Genomic DNA, 12547 nt, shown 5'->3' with positions numbered 1-12547 from the left:
CAAAAATTTTCTTGGCAATCACAAATCTCCGTAATATGTAAATATCGTCAAAACGATGTTACAGGCTCATCAAAAAATGGGATGCAACATGTCCTTAAAGCCCGTTTGCAACAGCCGAGAATTGTCTGGACAATTCTCTACAAAATTCTCGCAAGAAAACGGCAGAGATTATTTTGTATGCAACTGAACAGAGAATTCTACCGAAAGTGCGTATGCAACGGTATATAATTCACGGCGCATGAATTTTCGAGCAAATTCTCTAGAGAATTCTCGGCTGTTGCAACCGGCTTACAAATACACTTTTTGCAATCACATATTAATGTCTTTCCACAAAATATGGGAGCCGTAAGTGACGAGCATGGAGAGCGATTCCATCAAGACATCGCGTCATTCGAAAAACGCTACCAAGGCAAAGGGGAACCCTCTATGCTTGCTGATTGTTATTGGTCCATCGTTAGAGAAATACTGGAGTCGTCCTACACCAGAAAAGACAAAAGATCTAAGCGATCGGAATCTTTTACACCATTGCAAATATTGTAATGCATTGTTTTTGTTAAAAATCATGAATATGATTATTAAAAAACAACAAGAGCTAACTTCCACTTTTTATTTATCGTGCGTTGATACCTTGGCTACGAAGATTAAAAATATATATATTTTCCTTAGGTGGGAGAACAAAGCTATAATTTTGTCGATCAGTGTAATTAACGTTATTTGTTTGTGGAGCGCCGTTAGTAGAGAAATTGAAAGTAATTCTTTCATCTTAATATGGACCTATTAGCGAAAGTTCAAGATTTCTATTCTAGTGAATCATAAGCTATAAAAAGCCGTCGACTTTGGTGTTGGGAATTGTTTTTGTATAATAATCATAACGGGCAAAAATAACAATTAGTGGATGTGGATATGTGTCTACCCAAATTATGTCCCGTTTCTTCAGTATTCTGGAAATGTCCTTTGGAAGTTTCCGAAATATTCTGGGCAAATAAATAAGAAGAATTTGACGGACGTATCCCTTTAAACAATATTATTTCGGGCTTTCATTTAATATTTTTTGGAGGGTTACGTGCGTTAAATTTCTCTATTTGCTTCAAACACTTTCCTAGTTATCCTTAATTTTATTCTGGAGAAAATTTAATTCTCCGTCTCCGTTTCGACATTTTTCTGTTCCTTCTCGATAGTTTTTATAATATTTTCTCGCTGGAATGACGGAACGAGGCGCCTTTATACGAAATGCGAAGTTTTGTTTGATCAAAAGATCAGATTTTCATCTCATATTTGAAATATCTGGTATATTTCATATACAGAGTGTCTCGAAAGAAAACTGGCACCCGCTTACCATGAATTCATAATGAAAAAATAACTCTTCTTTTCTTTGTGAGCTGTTGGCCAAATGCTTCGTTGCTGATTCACGGGGCTTTGAAATTTGAAGAAAAAACAAAAAAAAAGATCGAATTGCGTAACCGATTATAATAATGCTTATAAATCACAAGAATTTCTCCTCAAAAAAGGTACACTTATTTCAATATGTACCGCTTCTTGAATCAGTTTTTCACCCTATGAATTTTTGACCTTCAGTTTGTTACAAAGAAGAGTCTGTGACTTCCGGAAACTACAGACAGTTGAAGCCTATGATGCTAAATCATGATTCACTCTAGCGTCGTGCAGACTTAGTGGATGTTGAAGATTAGATGGTAGAAAAAAAAAGCTTCTATGATGTATGCATCTTCAGCGGTTAATAATAAAGCGTCTGCAGGTTTCAAAGATATACAAAATCGTCAGATGTACATACTCGAGCGTGCATGTCAGATTAATATACTGTATATATGCCCTACGTGGCTCTGATTCATGTTAATCTAATGCAGCCCACAGACTTCGTTCTTTTCCATCCGTTCGAATCGCCGCGAGTCGAACCGTCGTTCCAAAAACGCCAAAAACCGATGTGTGTGGTGAAAAACCGACGATTCGGAACGACGGTTTTTCACTACACACATCGGTTTTTGGAGTTTTTGGAACGACGGTTCCAATCGCGGCGATTCGAACGGATGGAAAAGAACGAAGTCTGTGGGGGGCATTACAGTTCGCGTGGCATGGATTTTTTTTTAAACATGTCAGAGTTTCAGATATTAATTGGACCCAAAGGAAGCTACTTTACAAGTGACTGACAATTCGGACGTGATGCAAGGCAACAAGGCTACTTTGAAAATGCAAAAAAAATTCGTTACTTTTACATACTCCAGCGTGTCAGATTTTCATACAGATGGTTAATCCCGGTGTTGCAGACGTGTTGACCCATTAATTTGACAGAATATGCAATCCAATCTTTTAAAATATCTGCCTTTCTGTACCTCTATTCGTTTTTGTATCCATTATGAAAGATGTAGATAATAAAATTCTATACAACTTTTGTCGGAAGCAATTTTTATCTGTCTAATGTAGTATATTCATCATCATCGCAATATATCTCCAAAGCTTTTGAACGTAGAAAAATTGCTGCGGACGAAATTTTTAGAGAATGTTTCGCTCGTGTCTTGTAAAACCTACTCTTAGCCTCATTATTCCCAAGATACTCGAGCCATAATGAGAATGGGTTTCATATAATCCTTGAAAATTGGACCAAACAAACAACCGTTTATGATAGGTGGCAAAAGATTGATGTATATCAAAACCAAAGTTTTTTCGAAAATAAAGTTGAACCAATAATTTCATCATCTCATGATATGGATACACCTCATTCGAGGACCTGAAAAAAAAATATCAAAAAGGATTCCTTAATTCACGTCTGATTTTAAGTTCCATGAACAAATTGACCATTGTTTTCTGCTTTTCGGTAGTGGAATTATAAACGTTGTTGTGAAATACGAGCTCGTTTTTCTCACTTTGTGTAGGACTGAACTCAAGGTAATATCTAAGGAACTTGGGATTATTTCATTTTAATATGCAAATGACCCTTGTCAACGATTAAGATATTTCAAAACAATTGTTGTAAGTAGGTATGATAAAACTACTGTAGGTTTGGCGTCGCGTAGACTCTAGGCCAGTTGCAAAATGAGGAAAATATCCAATGTTCGTCGGATTCAGTTCAATATACATATGCTTGGGGGAGGATGATATAATGATTGTATAATAGTGGAACATCTTGAATGTGCTACAAAGGAAAACACGTGGTTCATGTGTTACATTAGAAGGTTTTCCATATTCAGATCTTGTTTAATCTTAGTGGAATAGTTGAGGTTTATTTTTTCTGTAAATCCGTAATGAATCAAGCTATAGATAAGTTATTTATACTCCATTCACATTTATTTTAGCAGTCGGTTGGAAATGAAATAATTTTCTCAAGTTTTTGTTAGTAGAACGGTATAAGGTTGGCACTCATGAAATGTCGTTAATGTCATAACGCCGTTGATACAACTAATATCAATTTTTATTATAAAAATGCCGACAGTGATTGACATTGATGCAAGATGATTTTTGTTGAAGAATTTAACATTCTTGTAATTATCTGTTGATTCCTTCGGGAGATACCCATTCCCAACAACTGCATCATATGCATTTCATCTTCGGGTTAATATTTTTGAAATCTACAACTGATATAACGTATTCAAACTTTAGCCAAAGAAGATAACGAACATTAACTCTCCTTAAGCTAGTGCATATTATGATATTATACTGATCTCTAGTATTTTCCATGCAAATAACTGGATTTGGTATGCCTTCCATCAGTTTGTATAAACTTCAATCATGTTCGTCACATATTTTCCGAAGAGATTCGACATTGTGATAAAATACGTAATAACTGAAACTTTTACGTAGAACAGGCAACATAGCGTTAATTTAAAACCCAAAAATGTTTTGACAAGCGTCATAACCCTACATTTTCGTTCTATACACAGAGTGAAATATGTCAAATTTCCTTGGCCAACCGAGTGCTGAAATAAAAATGAATGGAGTATATTTCCTTTTGAATACTGCTCAGAAAACATTGGAACCCTCCTGAAATCTTCGATATTCAAGTTGTGAGGTATCTGAAAAACATTGAAAATCTCTTTTCATTCCTTCTGTTCATTCTCTTCATCAGAAACTGCGAAAGATAATAGTAGATAATAGGTAATGAAGGTGCCATTTAAAAAAATTCTAGAACAATGTAAGACTACACCAAAAATGTGGAAGTTTTTCATAGTTTTTATCATATTACATTCAGTTTTTGAATTGATTTTTCAGAAAACTGATGCAATCTAATAATGCCATCAACTGCATTCCACTATCTTCTTTTTTTTCGAATTATAGGCCAAAATTGAAATTTCAATTTTGGTCATTTATCTCCGTTTATGTTTGTGCTAGGATGTTGAAATGAAAACAGACACGTTTTTGATAGCAATCCAATGGCGTACTATGATTTTCTATAACTGGTATATTTGCTGAGCTATAACATAAAGATGTATTTTTTCTTATGAAAACAGTAGTTTAAAATGACTTAGAAGGACTGAGGGAGATGTGTGATATATTTCTGAAACGGGAAAAGATAGCGATTCTTTGAAAATCATTTTAAACTACTGTGTTCTTAGGAAAAAACAAAACTTTATGTTATAGATCAGCAAATGAACCTGTTGAAAAAAATCATGGTACGCCATTGGATTGCTATCAAAAAAGTTTCTCCATAATGTTTTATTTCAACATCATCATATCACGAACAGAAACGGAGATAATATTCAAAGTTGAAATCGCCCAAATTTCGATTTTGGACTATAACTCAAAAACAAGAGAAGAGCAGCTGATGGCATAATTACTTTCTCGGAAAAAGACGACCTCAATATGCCATTCTTTTTCCTTTATCGCGTTGGATTAAAAAGGTGTAGTTTATGTGTCATCAATTTTGCCCACCCTGCACATTTTTCGAGATATTATCCCTAGAGCAACATCCAGTCTCGAAGAAGGGATTCAAATTAGCGCAAAATGACTTGAAGAAATCCAATATGTTGCAATTTCGTTCACATTATGATATTGGACTAAGTATTTGATTCCGTTTTGACATAGTAGATACGTCTCAAATTACTCATGACTAATAGACCTAATTGAAAGTTCGAAGTTATGACATAATTCATGCAGAGGTAATTTTATATTCATTGGAGTAAGGTTCTTCAATTCAACGGTAAATGAGGTTGCCACAGTTTCTGCTCATTTAGTTGGAATGAGGAAATCCTAATTCGAAGACAGAATTCCCATCGTAAAGTAAAGGGCACAGGTGGTGCAAGATGAAATGAAATGAGATATTTTCCCAACTCTTTCTAGAAGTCGGGAAAACAATTAAATGGATTTTACTGTGAACTCATAAATATGTAATAATATGTAAAAAGGGTCGTTTTTATATACCTATCGCTAAGATAAAAAAAATATAGAGCATTACTGCATTGTGCATGATGTCATCCACAAAGTCATAATGTCCGTACATTTAAGGAGTGACTCCTCGTCGAAAATAGTGTAGGGCTTTCATATAATTTTCATTTTCAGCAGCAGCCTCTGCTCAGAAGCAGTCCCCTAAACATGAAACATGAAAAGAAATTCTCATTTTTTTCTTAGAAACCAAAGAACGGACAGAAAATGAATTGAGCAGACCATTACTGCAAAATAAATCAATCTAACAAAATTATTTTTTCGATTGTAGAATATGAATGAGGAACAAAGTTTCCTGTGTAGAACATTTTGGCCTTTTTTAACACTTGCAATTCTAGGGAAACGCCAACAATTTTTTTTATGGCCTTCTCTCTCCCACACTCACTGTCATTTCTGTCAATTTTCCTCTATAAAAAGAAGTTGCTAAAAATTTAATCCCCTTTGCTCCTCATACATATCACATCTTCTGACATATTCGAAACGTTATAAAAAATGAAAGAATCATTGTTTTTGATGAATTTTTATTCTTGGTATTAGTCTAAATATTTGGAAAATAGAATTCTTCAAATGAAAAAAAAATCACGCAGTGTGAGATAACAAGGTCATGGAGGAAATTCGTGTTCGCTATCAGAGCTATTGAGCTAATCCTTAAACACATTCCTTAGAGTAGTACAGATTTCTAAAGGAGTGGAAAATAACTATTGGACAATATATCTATCAGCAAATCAAAAAAATGGTTTTTGACAGCCGTGCATAAAGCATTCAGTATTGATCCTACTTGCTGTACATTTGTTGTGAATTGTAAAATTGGAAGGCTACAAGATATTTCCTAAAAATGTTCGATTTGTTAGAAGTCTTTCATTATTTTCAACAAAAAAGCTTATGGAATACTCAACAACGACTACCAAAATATGACAAGAATATTCGAATATGCATTAGTATTTTCCACATTTCCAGCTGGTTCTTCTTGTAAACTATTGGGTGCATTATTTGAAGAGTACCTACATTTTCTGAAACTCTGTACGGTTTTCACTCCCAGTCTCTGAAACAAAATCAATTAAAAAATTGAAATAATTTATTTGCTTCTGCGTAAATTCTTGTACATATTTATCAGCAGCAAATCAGAATTGTTGCCTAACAATTAACGACAAATAGAACTTTAAAATGGTAACTTTGTAACGTTTCGGAGTATATATCAGACTCCTTCATCAAACAAATTCTTAAAATAAGTTCTGAATTGTAGTTTCTCTTTTTTTTTAGAATTCCTTTGATGAAGGAGTCTGATATTAACTCCGAAACGTTACAAAGTTACCATTTTGAAGTTCTATTTTTTGTTCATTGTCAGGCAACAATTTTTTATATGTGATCTGCTTCTGAAAAATTAGTGCACGAATTTACGCAGGAGCAAATCAATTTTTCCAATTTTTCAATTGACTTTGTTTCAGAGACTGGGAGTGAAAACCCTAAAGAGTTCCAGATATAATTTCAATCGATGTCTGAAGAGTACATTTGTTGTGAATCATAAAATTGAAAGACAAAGAGATATTTGCTAAAATGTTTCGATTTGTTGATATCCTTTTATTATTCTCAACAAAAAATTTTATGGTATACTTCACAAAATATTACAAAAATATTTCAGAATTCGTCAGTATTTTCGAAACTTCCAGTAGATTTGTCTTGTAAACAATTGGGTGTATTAGATAAACAGTAGTTACATTTTTTGTAAATTTTAGAATATTGTTTTTTCGCCTTTCATTATGAATATCAATCTGTTTATCAGTAGGTAATAGTTGGCAATTCACTAGAAAATTCGGCTTTTTCATCATAGTCGTGGAATTCGCGATTTATAGTTTTCTGATTATTTTCACTATGAGGTACTGATAGTATCACAAAGATTTTATAACCTTATGGTTATACTATACCCCATGAAGATTATCATCTAAAAAGCCACCAACATCTCCATGGAAAATTTTCCTAACTTGAAATACTTAAAAATGATGACCCTAAAACATCACTCGAGCGATAATGGCTAGAATTATGTTTTAATATAAAATTAGTCAACAAGAAATGGCAAATATGGAGTAAGAGAGCGGGATCAGAAGCACATAAAAGGCCATAAAAGTTAATATTGGAATGAAAACAGTATATTATGTTTCTTCAGCAAAGCAAGTTGGTTTTTAGCTGATATACTAGAAATATGGTGACACAGTGAAGTTCAGCACGAACTGAATGTATACATATCCGGGTTCATTCCTTTTTCCTGACATTGAACCCATTCAATCTTGTTTTGCCTGAAATAGCAATTCAGTGGGTAGATAACTCGAACAACAGAAAAATAATTACGACTATTTACCGCTATAGAGTCGCCTACATCTTCGAGATATCGTAAAATGTGTCCCAATGGTCACCAACCTCAATTTTTTCTATCATAAAAACATGTACAAAGAGGCTTGAATTTTCGAATTCAGTGAAACGATTCGAGGATCTTATTCCTGAGCTAAAAAAATCTCTCAATCTGCATATGAGGCCTACGTGAATTAAAAAAAGGGGGATTTTGTGCTCGTGGGCTCGTGGATAATACCCACTTGATAATTATATAGGTAGGAACTCAATCAATTCCTGATTGTCTTGCCAAATGAGGGACGGTGAAATACCGGCAAAATGAATAAAACTAATCAGTATCTATACTATACTATACAAGTACTCCTATAGTTTTCCCGTTGGAGATGGGGATGAATATTTCGAAAAGGAGGTGAATTGAATTGAACCTAAACAAACCCATACCAAAAATTAGCTTTTTCACCTAGTAATAGTTCTTACCTTCTCTCTGGAAGAGAAACAGCTATACACTCGAGTAATAATCTCATAAGGCTTTCTAAATTTATTTATTTCAAGAAACTGGTTTCAGATTTAGTTGTTAACAATATTTTTGTTACAAGTATGTTTCATTATCTTTTGAACGGTTTAACTAACAATGATTAAGTCGAATGCCAAAAAAATTTTGAAGGGGATCCCATGACAAGTGTCTTCTCGTTAGAGAGGTTGATGGACTTTGCTTTTTTTGTAAAGTCTTAGAGAACATAAAATATTCTCATTTTAGCAAAAACGGGAAAGGAGTGAAATTTGATGATTGTGTTCAAAGAGAGGGCTGTAGTACCTACCTGATGATCAGTTGTCCAAAATTCTTGTGAATATCTTAATTTATATATAGAAGTGGTGTAGGCAGCAGTGTGGATTCGTTCCAAATCGTTCAATTGAAGTTTTCCAAGATCTACCTACTTTTAACATAGGGTACCTTGAAGAGAAAACTTTCCCATATATTTGATGACGATTGACGAATAACTGTTAACCATTCATAAACTCTTTGTCAATGTTTTTATGAACTTGTAGGCAATTTCAAAATTCAAATATTGATTTTGAGAATTCACATACCGCGAGAAATAAAACAAACCGTATCGCTAAAAAATTCTTTTTGAAATTATTCAGAAACTAGGAATATCTTCCAGCTGTAGTTGCCGTACTAACAACAGTGATTTTGTAGGGATACAACTTCAATAACAATTTTCATATTTTTTGACGAAAGGACCTCCTTGTCATTTCTGAAATGCTGTGATTTTAAGTTCGAAACGCTTCAGCAAGAAGCAGCACAGACTTATTCAAAGCGATTCAAAGCTTCGTAAGATCATTCATGACGACCCTGTTGTCGCATTCAATCAAAATTTTTCATTTGAAACAGATTATACAATTTTCACAGAATGAGTTTTTAAAGATACGTGCTTCGCTATCACGATACAATCTTCACACACCTGAAGATGCTATTGGTTTGATCAAGTATCTGCCACATCAATTCAATATCAGTACCCCAAAGTTTTTGTGTCTCTACAGAATAAGTTTCTTTCAACCATTAGGTTTATTCAAATCAAAAGTAGTATGATTTTTTCGCAGAACAGTATGTATGGCTATGTATTCTGTAATCTCAACACTGAATGGAAGGCAACTCATCAATCATGCTGCTGTTATGAATTGTTGCGAACCATTTTCTTTCGAATGGTGAATTTCCATAATGACTAAACGCAATATCTATTCATATTCATGTATGTTGAATAGAGTACCTACTGGCATTCTGATACTATAGAACCTCTAGTATTAGAAGAAGCCGTCCATTTCTAGTCAATACATTGCCAGTAGGTACTCTATTCAACATACAAGAATATGAATAAATATTGCATTGAGTCATTATGGAAAATCACTCATAGCCTCTAGTCCAGAGGCTATTCTGTCTCTGCACTATTTCATTTTACATCGGAAAGAAGCAGAATCTCTCTTCATTTCATCCATTTCTTTGTAAGGAACGCATGAAAATATCTAAAGAAAATATTTCCAATGGCACATCTTTGAAATATTTCCAGTGGTCGCCATCCACATTCCATAAAGTATATATTTATCGACAGTGAAAATGTCTGAATTGTTCGATCTACAAAAAATAAATTATACTTTTTTTTCAATTAAATTTCGCAGGAGGCTATACTATTCAGGAAAGATATCCGCATAGCTCAGACAACCTCTGTTGTCTCTGGCATATCAGTACATAGCAACAGCTTGTATGCCCTCAAAAATATCAATCATAGAAATTAGGAACAGAACTCTTCCAAGAGTCGATTCTGGTTTTGTTGAAAGGGGGACAAAGTTGGGCGTTCAAATAATTTTGATATCACTACCCCTCTAGCTGCAACCCCTAACAGCTCTCATTTTTGAATAGGGAAAAGGGGGCGAGCAGCACCTTGTCGGAAAGGCAATTCAATTTCCTGCATGAGTGTATTTTTTTTTCATCGCTTTATTATTATACAGGGTGACTCAGTATTCCGTCAATAACTTTCACACGCCGAATTTGGATCTTTGAGATGGAAAAAACGCTCGGACGGGTCAAAAAATGAATTCGATATCACTACCCCTGATCCAAATTCGGCGTGTGAAAGTTATTGATGGAATACTGAGTCACTCTGTATAGTAATAAAGCGATGAAAAAAAATACACTCATGCAGGAATTGAATTGCCTTTCCTACAAGGTGCTGCTCGACCCCTTTTCCCTACTCAAAAATGAGAGCTGTTGCGGGTTGTGGCTAGTGGGGTAGTGATATCAAACTCATTTGAACACCCTCATTTGTCCCCCTTCAACAAAATTTGACCTGTCTGTAATACTTCTGCAGCTCGTATAAAAGTTGAAATAAAAATATTCCTTTTAAAAAATGTCAATGAGAAAATGATTAGAAATACATCTATCATTCCTTTTTAGATTCAACCCTACCTGTGTTGATTATTTTTTCCATTACAAGTATTGAATCTTGCTGTAATTGATAGTTTCTCAATCGATGTTGTTTTTAATAACCGAAAAAAACCATCATTTGAATATTAATGAATTTGAACGTATATAAGAAACGGTGTTTAGTTTAATCATATAGAGCTTATTACGTCATATTATTTTATGAATGCTAATCATATTCGGATTAATGATAGATATATCGATTTAAAACCGTCTGTTTTGACTCTGGATGGAAAATCTCATACAATATTGATATGCAAATCTCTACATTTTCACTGCGCGGATCATCAGATCGACAAAAAACATCTCGGTCATATTTTTTCTGTATTGGATTTATGGATATCTGAATAAAACTTATTAAATAACCGATATCGGCATCAACTAGAGTGAGTGGTCCAGAACATGAATATTGAAGAGAAAAACTCCATACGAAATCGGAGATGAGTATGAAAATATATTTCCATTGAAATATCTAGGATCGAGTCTAGGATCTTCTTATCTCACTCATTTGACCTGTCCTCATCTGGCATGACCATTGAATTTATGTTTGTTCATTCAATAGAAAAGTCGGATTACTTCTTACTCAATTGACCTGTCCTCATGTGGCATGACCATTGAATTTTTTTTGTCCATCCAATAAGAAAGTCGGATTACTTCTGAGCTTGTTATATCTACTCTGGTGATATTCGATTTAAGTTTCTGAATAGTTGATGTGCTTCTCATTTTCCATCTAAAGTGTAATGGAGCAAGTGTTCAGTAACATCCAGTAAGTTTTCATACTCAGGGTTGTGAAAATTTGTAAAATTTGAATAATTTCTTGCACATTGTACCACATCTAACATATCTTGATACTCACGAAGATTGAAAGTTATACCATACCATGAAATTTTTCGAGATATTTTCTTCAAAAACACACCACATATGGTGTGAGACAGTAATACAGCAAGAATAAATCGAAAATGTAAAATGAATTTGGGGATTACATTTTTATCTGTTTGAATATAAACAAAACCTGAAGTGAAAAAAAATTATAAGGCTTTCATAAAACTAAAGTAAAGCTGAAGAATTCAGCTGATTGATTCTACAGAAAAAGGATAAAAATAAATATTTCCGTCATTGATAATTATATTTTTGGAACTTTCCTTATATCTTCACTCGTATATCTGCAGCAATTTTCTTTATGTCAATTCTAAAAATCGAAAAAAAAAAACAAAATATTACATACATGTATTGATTTTATAATTTGCGTAGTGGAGAAGTCTCTTCCCCATGTCATGACCTTAATGGGCATGAGTTCAGAAGAAAGAATTGCTCGACGAGTATGAAAAGTAATAAAAGGGCCATCAATTCGTTCCTTTTTCGTCGAGGTGGGAGGTGTGTTGCTCCTACGTGATCAAGTGAGACCGAAGTCATGGTCAGCATATACTTCTTCTCGATGAGAATACTTTTATTGATGGTGGTTGGGTAGTTTGAATTACATATATCGTTACATTTTTTGAATTTAGTCCAACTGGTGTTATAAATCAATTTCGTTCATTACTCAACTTCCTATAAATAGAAGAAGTTCACTTTAGAAAATACGCAAATATCTGCATCTAGAGCTCTATAAATGAACCATCTATGCATGAACCAATTTTCGTTTCATCAGGAAATAGTGATCACCTTACGAGGATGTATTGATATCTAGTTAGCCTAGACCAGTTGCATGCTTAAAAAAATATTGTGTTACCATAGCAACGAACAATAACTAATTAGAAGTGTCAGTGTAAAGTTTGAGGTCAAAAAAGTAAACCAGAGTTACGCAATAAATTAAAAGAAAGAAGATGTCCACCCAAAATT

Source organism: Coccinella septempunctata, chromosome 4, assembly GCF_907165205.1.
Source record: "Coccinella septempunctata chromosome 4, icCocSept1.1, whole genome shotgun sequence".
Lineage (NCBI taxonomy): Eukaryota > Metazoa > Arthropoda > Insecta > Coleoptera > Coccinellidae > Coccinella > Coccinella septempunctata.
This window is presented reverse-complemented; position numbering follows the sequence as displayed.